Genomic DNA, 6,798 nt, shown 5'->3' with positions numbered 1-6,798 from the left:
GACGATGAAAGGACTTTGGTGAATTAAGCTAAACTTAAACTCTTCACTAAACTTTAAGTCGAATTTATTAGCAATTTAATTGTTATCGCATCTTGCGATCTTAATTGATAAAAATTTTAATCGCATTCTATTGCGTTGGGCATTCTATTTGATAGGAAGTTAATCTCTATTATAAATGATAATTATCATTAAAGTTGTGTTTTCTAACTTTGAAGCGCGTTTTATATTGCTAAAAATAGCTTTAACATTGAAAATTAAAAACGTAAATAATTGTGTATTATAGTGAATTTTTGCTGTACAAAGGTCGATTGCAATTTCATTAAAGAATACAGTAATTTTTAAGAAAATTGTTATGAAATTGTCAAAGCGTTTGAGTAATCGGGCTTGGGCGAATGATTAAAAACCAATGTCGACTTTTTTCCATAGTCATGTTTTCCATAGTTCCATATAGATTGTGGCTTCTCGAACTAACGATGTTATCCAGAAGAGATATTGATTGAAGTCACATCTGGAAAAAGATATACATATACAGAGCAAAATATTTTTTTTCGAAGAATGGTTTATTAGTTGGAAAAAAAACATTTTAATTTAAAATATCGCCCCTTTCGGATGATAAAAATATTTTTAATGGATAAGAATATTAACTCGAAGAATATATTATTTCGATTATTATTTTCCTTTCAATTGAAAATACAATATACTACATTTAAAATATAAAAAAATTTACTGTTCCGGGAATTTGTTCATAAAATCGGTTATTTTCATCTATGTCTTTCTTCCACAAATGGCTTCAGTTTCAATCTCTCTACGAAAATATCTATAATAATGTAAAGAAAGAACAAGATGTTTATATTAACCGATTAACGAATTTCTAAAGTCTCGTACTGAGTTCCTGTTTCCCGTATTTGTCGGGAAGATACAATTTTTTTCGCGAAATACCTGCACGCTGACTAAAATTTACCAAGTTTGCATTTTTCATATTTTCTGACTTGGCTTCGATACGATTTATATCGATAAGAAAGTAAGAAAGTAAGAGAGAGAGAGAGAGAGATGTAGTATAATAACATAGTGTTCTTTTTCGCGAAAAAGGATAGAAAGCTACTAAATCAGAAATGTATAAGCAAATCGCATAATCGGGTCTCGAGAGTTGATCACTCATCTCTCTATGTTAACGAAGTGGACTGTGAATTGTCTTCATCGATTGACTATAGTATAGTCTCACGATGTTTTAGAATCGATCCCGATTTGCTGTTACGCTTCGAACAATAGTATTCGCAAATGTTGTATAGACTTCAAGCGTATAGACGGGATTTCTCCGCTTTCTTATATATTTTACTTTTGTAACTGATTTTGCGGAATTAATTTAATTTCGTTTCTTACAATATAAAGACGATCTATATAAGCGCAAAAAGATTAGAAGGAATTTGGATAGAAGAAGCGGAGAATTTCCGTCGCGATTCATCTTGGCTGCACTTGTCGATTAATTATCAATGCGCAGCGCAAACAGCATCCAGCGAAACATTAGGTGCCTTTAGTATTTCCGATCAACAATGTAATTAATATAAAATAGAAAACAATGTATGCTTGAATGTGCATAAATCGTACCGACTCGTTCTTAATCTAAGAAACAGCAAGTTGCAAGCGGCGTCGCAATGCGATGAAACGATAATCGGTCTCAACAAAAATATCGTCTTTTTTTTTGTGACGTGTCCTATCGCTACAAAAATCGTGGAAAATGCGTAAATTATTCAAGGAACTGAATGTATGATAGATAAATAGAATGTTTACTTATGCTGGGAAAAATATTTCAACACAAAATTCTTGTGACGGATTCTTTAGCATTATAATTATTCCACGAAATTTTATCAAGGAGCCCAATTATAGAACCATGTAACGCTGTTTGACGATGAAAGGACTTTGGTGAATTAAGCTAAACTTAAACTCTTCACTAAACTTTAAGTCGAATTTATTAGCAATTTAATTGTTATCGCATCTTGCGATCTTAATTGATAAAAATTTTAATCGCATTCTATTGCGTTGGGCATTCTATTTGATAGGAAGTTAATCTCTATTATAAATGATAATTATCATTAAAGTTGTGTTTTCTAACTTTGAAGCGCGTTTTATATTGCTAAAAATAGCTTTAACATTGAAAATTAAAAACGTAAATAATTGTGTATTATAGTGAATTTTTGCTGTACAAAGGTCGATTGCAATTTCATTAAAGAATACAGTAATTTTTAAGAAAATTGTTATGAAATTGTCAAAGCGTTTGAGTAATCGGGCTTGGGCGAATGATTAAAAACCAATGTCGACTTTTTTCCATAGTCATGTTTTCCATAGTTCCATATAGATTGTGGCTTCTCGAACTAACGATGTTATCCAGAAGAGATATTGATTGAAGTCACATCTGGAAAAAGATATACATATACAGAGCAAAATATTTTTTTTCGAAGAATGGTTTATTAGTTGGAAAAAAAACATTTTAATTTAAAATATCGCCCCTTTCGGATGATAAAAATATTTTTAATGGATAAGAATATTAACTCGAAGAATATATTATTTCGATTATTATTTTCCTTTCAATTGAAAATACAATATACTACATTTAAAATATAAAAAAATTTACTGTTCCGGGAATTTGTTCATAAAATCGGTTATTTTCATCTATGTCTTTCTTCCACAAATGGCTTCAGTTTCAATCTCTCTACGAAAATATCTATAATAATGTAAAGAAAGAACAAGATGTTTATATTAACCGATTAACGAATTTCTAAAGTCTCGTACTGAGTTCCTGTTTCCCGTATTTGTCGGGAAGATACAATTTTTTTCGCGAAATACCTGCACGCTGACTAAAATTTACCAAGTTTGCATTTTTCATATTTTCTGACTTGGCTTCGATACGATTTATATCGATAAGAAAGTAAGAAAGTAAGAGAGAGAGAGAGAGAGAGAGAGAGAGAGAGACAAGAACATTCCACGAAATTAACTTTCATCAATCTATATATAACTTTCATCAATTTCGGCGCTATTTTAATTCCCGATCTAAGCTGTCATACAACTAACCCGGTAAATCAATAAGTAAGAATAATTATATATATATGTATATATGTATATCATATATATACATATATATATATATGTTATGTATATATATGGAGATAAATCGCTAATTGTATTTCTGCCGACGTAGACGCAGAGTACCTTTGTATCTTGAATTTTTGTCCTTTGTCGCGCGAGGCATTTGTAAATGTGATTTTTATCAAGAGTAGATGAAAGATTGTGAGTAAAGTGCTGTGATTGCGAGCTGATTAAGCGCTGATCGAACGAACTGTCGAAGCAATTGGGACTTGAAAAGACGGCAATTGCTCTGCCACGATCAGCGTTTGCTGATGACGATGACGATGACAATGATGATGATGATGATCAACACGATATTCCTTGTAAATTAGGATAAATTCGCGGTACAGCGATGGCGATTTCCAGTTCCGGTGACTTGCGAAAAGCCCCGTAAAACTTTTGAAGTTGCATTAATTAAATTCCGTAATTAACGAATTTATTCACGACGCTGCGAATCAAGGATGATCCCATCAAATCGAATCCCAAAATGTAAATAGATAATAGTAGTTTTTTGTTTTTCAGTTAAAATTTACTGGAAAACCTATATATCTTTATTCTTTTCATACGGAACAGTCTCTCAAGGCTCTTTAATGGTTGACTATGAAAATATTCGCGAGTTAGAAAGGATCGGGAATTCGCCGCTGCGATGTGACGTGTACGTGTGCATGGAGAGAAAAAGAAAAACCAGATTGTGATGAGCGATTTTTGACGAAGTCTCGCGGTGGTGTCGATGCAACATGCAGATAAGGATCGGGGAACAGGTTGGCAAAGAAAAAGATGGAGAAAGAAGATGGGAATAATGCATGTTCCTATTTCTCTTAACAATTTCAAACAAAATGAGATATCTTATATCTTATAAAAAGATATCATATATATCTTACAAAAAAATATAATCGTCAGTAATTTACAGAGGATTCTATGTACAATTGTCTAATAATTCAATATTTTTAAGAATTTGAGAAAATTAATTTAGATTTAATTTTACCAATTTTGAGTATATATTAAGATTTTACAAAAAAGTGTAAGTATTTTCTCTGTGAACACTGGATGATATATACTGGACCCAGATAGCCAAGAATGTTAAAATCACGTTTTGCCAAAGCTTTGCGACAAGGTGTGCTTTAAATCGTGCATGGCAAGGTTTGCCCTATTCTTGCCATAAATTTGCTGTCATCCCGTGCACAGCAAGGTTTGTCCTGTTCTTGCCACAAATTTGCTGTCATGCCGTGCACGGCAAGATTTGCTCTATTATTTGCGCAAAATGTGTATCACACTATTGCGACAAGCCTTGCCAGCAAAAGCTAAGCTTTTTGCGGACACACCTTGTCACAATTTTGCTATAAAGGCATGCTCGGGTTTGCTGCAAACTTTGCGCAAAGTTTGCATCATTTTGCTTGCTGGGGATATATCACTTGCATATTGCGGCATTATATTTTTCTTTAGACGTTCAACGTGTTTTATTAGTGGGACATGGAAGAACAAGAGTTACGATTCTTATCTAAAACGGATGTTTGCATGCGTATGACACCGCGTATGACTTCGGCCTATAGCAGTTTTTCATATATTTTACTATATTACGTATTTTGTCAGGGCTAAGAGAGAACACAGCTATATACTAACCCAGATAGCAAAATGCTAGCAGCATGCGCGCAGATTGGCAGCAAATTTAATCAGAATTCCATGCCAAAACCATAGCCATCTGTGACCACATTAAGCTCAGGTTTTGTCGACAGAGCCTGCTGACAGGCAATGTGAGCAGATTGGCAGCAGAAATCACGCAGAGCCTGCGCGCAATCTGACGGCAGATTGACAGCAGAAATCGAGCAGTTTCTAGACATTTATATAAAATGGTACATTTAAATGGATTTAAACATTTAAAAGGTCTCGATTCCAAGTAGCAAAATGACAGTAAATTTTGGTCACAAAATAATCAAATAGACGTCCTAAAGTTAGATCTCATAAGATTAAAAAATGACGTCAATAGTTGATATGTCACTTTCACGAGATGTCATTTTCTGACGTTTGTATTCATTTTCTGAAAGATTTCAGCAATATTTCGGTAATATTTTTAAATAATTTAATTTATAAAATTAAAGATTTTAATTATATGGAAGTTAGTTAATTTCTGTTTTATATTTTAAGCAGATAATAACGAACGATTTTCACTGATTCGGACAGAAATTGTCCGATTTTTTAAAAATCAGTTCAATATCTGAATTTCCCGGTACGGAAATCGCATCAGAAATTAAACTGATAAAAATAGCGTAATAGCGACTCAGTCGTTTACCTGCTTTTCAGACCTGTCAGTTCGTTCGACCCGATTCCAAACTCCACGAGACGTTTAACTTCAGGATAAATAAAGATAGTTGTTGCGCCCTTCCGTCGACTCATCCTTCCTCGAGTCTGGACGTAACATTAGTTACAAAAGGACTTTTTGAAAGATTTCAGAAATATTGCAAATGCAATATTTTAAAAAACATGATGCAGGTACATTTCTGAAATATTTCGGATGAAAAGTTACAATTGAAATATTAATGAAATATTTCTGTACCATTTCCGAACATTACAGTATTTCAGCAATATTACACGCCGAGTGGGATTATATGTAAGATATCCTCTTTTCGTCTTCCTTATATATATAATTATTATATAAATTGTTATATAGATGTATAGACAATAAGATTTCATGATTCATGATTAAATGAGTCTCTATTAGGGTATCTAATACATTTTAATTAAAATAATATAATTTTTATTATTAGATTTATACAATAATACTTAACTTATTATTATAGATTTTATTAATAATTATATTAACTTGCTTAGACAGCACACAATATTTATAGACGTTTGGCAAAATCTGTTCGAACAGACTTGGCTATCTGGGAATAAATATAAAAAAAGGAGTATGTATATCTTATACATATATATACATAAATAGCGTGTAAGCGTAATAACTTTATGTCACGTGTATACAGCTCCGCGTTGACGAAGAAAATAGTGATTCTTAAATAAGACAGCGTTACGGGATTCCGTCGAGTCACGTCGGTCCCATCGAGTCACGACGGGATCTCGAAAGCTGTGCCTGCCGTGAAAGCCGTTTTGTAATTGCTAATACGGGCGCGGACGGATTCTTTGAGAAACAAATAAAAGATTTTTAACGACTGCAACGAAGACGAGAATCTATTATCCCACTCGGCATGTAATATTTTTGATACATTGCTACAATATTCCATTTGAAATATTACACCTTTCAACAATATTACAGAAATATTTCACGACCGCTTCTGCAACATTTCTGCAATGTTTCAATGTCCGCAATCATTTCAAATACAACCTTGCTAAAAGATTTCAGCAATATTTCGGTAATATTTTTAAATAATTTAATTTATAAAATTAAAGATTTTATTTATATGGAAGTTAATCTCTGTTTTATATTTTAAGCAGATAATAACGAACGATTTTCACTGATTCGGACAGAAATTGTCCGAATAAATTAAAATCGGACATTATCTATCCGATTTTTCAAAAATCAGTTCAGTATCTGAATTTCCCGGTACGGAAATCGCATCAGAAGTTGAACTGATAAAAATAATTACAATATTATTAACTGCATTTTGCACGCTTTATATACGCTCATGACAAAAATTTGAATACGGGTATAGATAGTGAATAGCG

The sequence above is a fragment of the Formica exsecta genome, unplaced genomic scaffold, assembly GCF_003651465.1.
Source record: "Formica exsecta isolate Colony F162 unplaced genomic scaffold, ASM365146v1 scaffold220, whole genome shotgun sequence".
NCBI classification, from domain to species: domain Eukaryota; kingdom Metazoa; phylum Arthropoda; class Insecta; order Hymenoptera; family Formicidae; genus Formica; species Formica exsecta.
Note: the sequence above shows the minus strand (reverse complement) of the source record.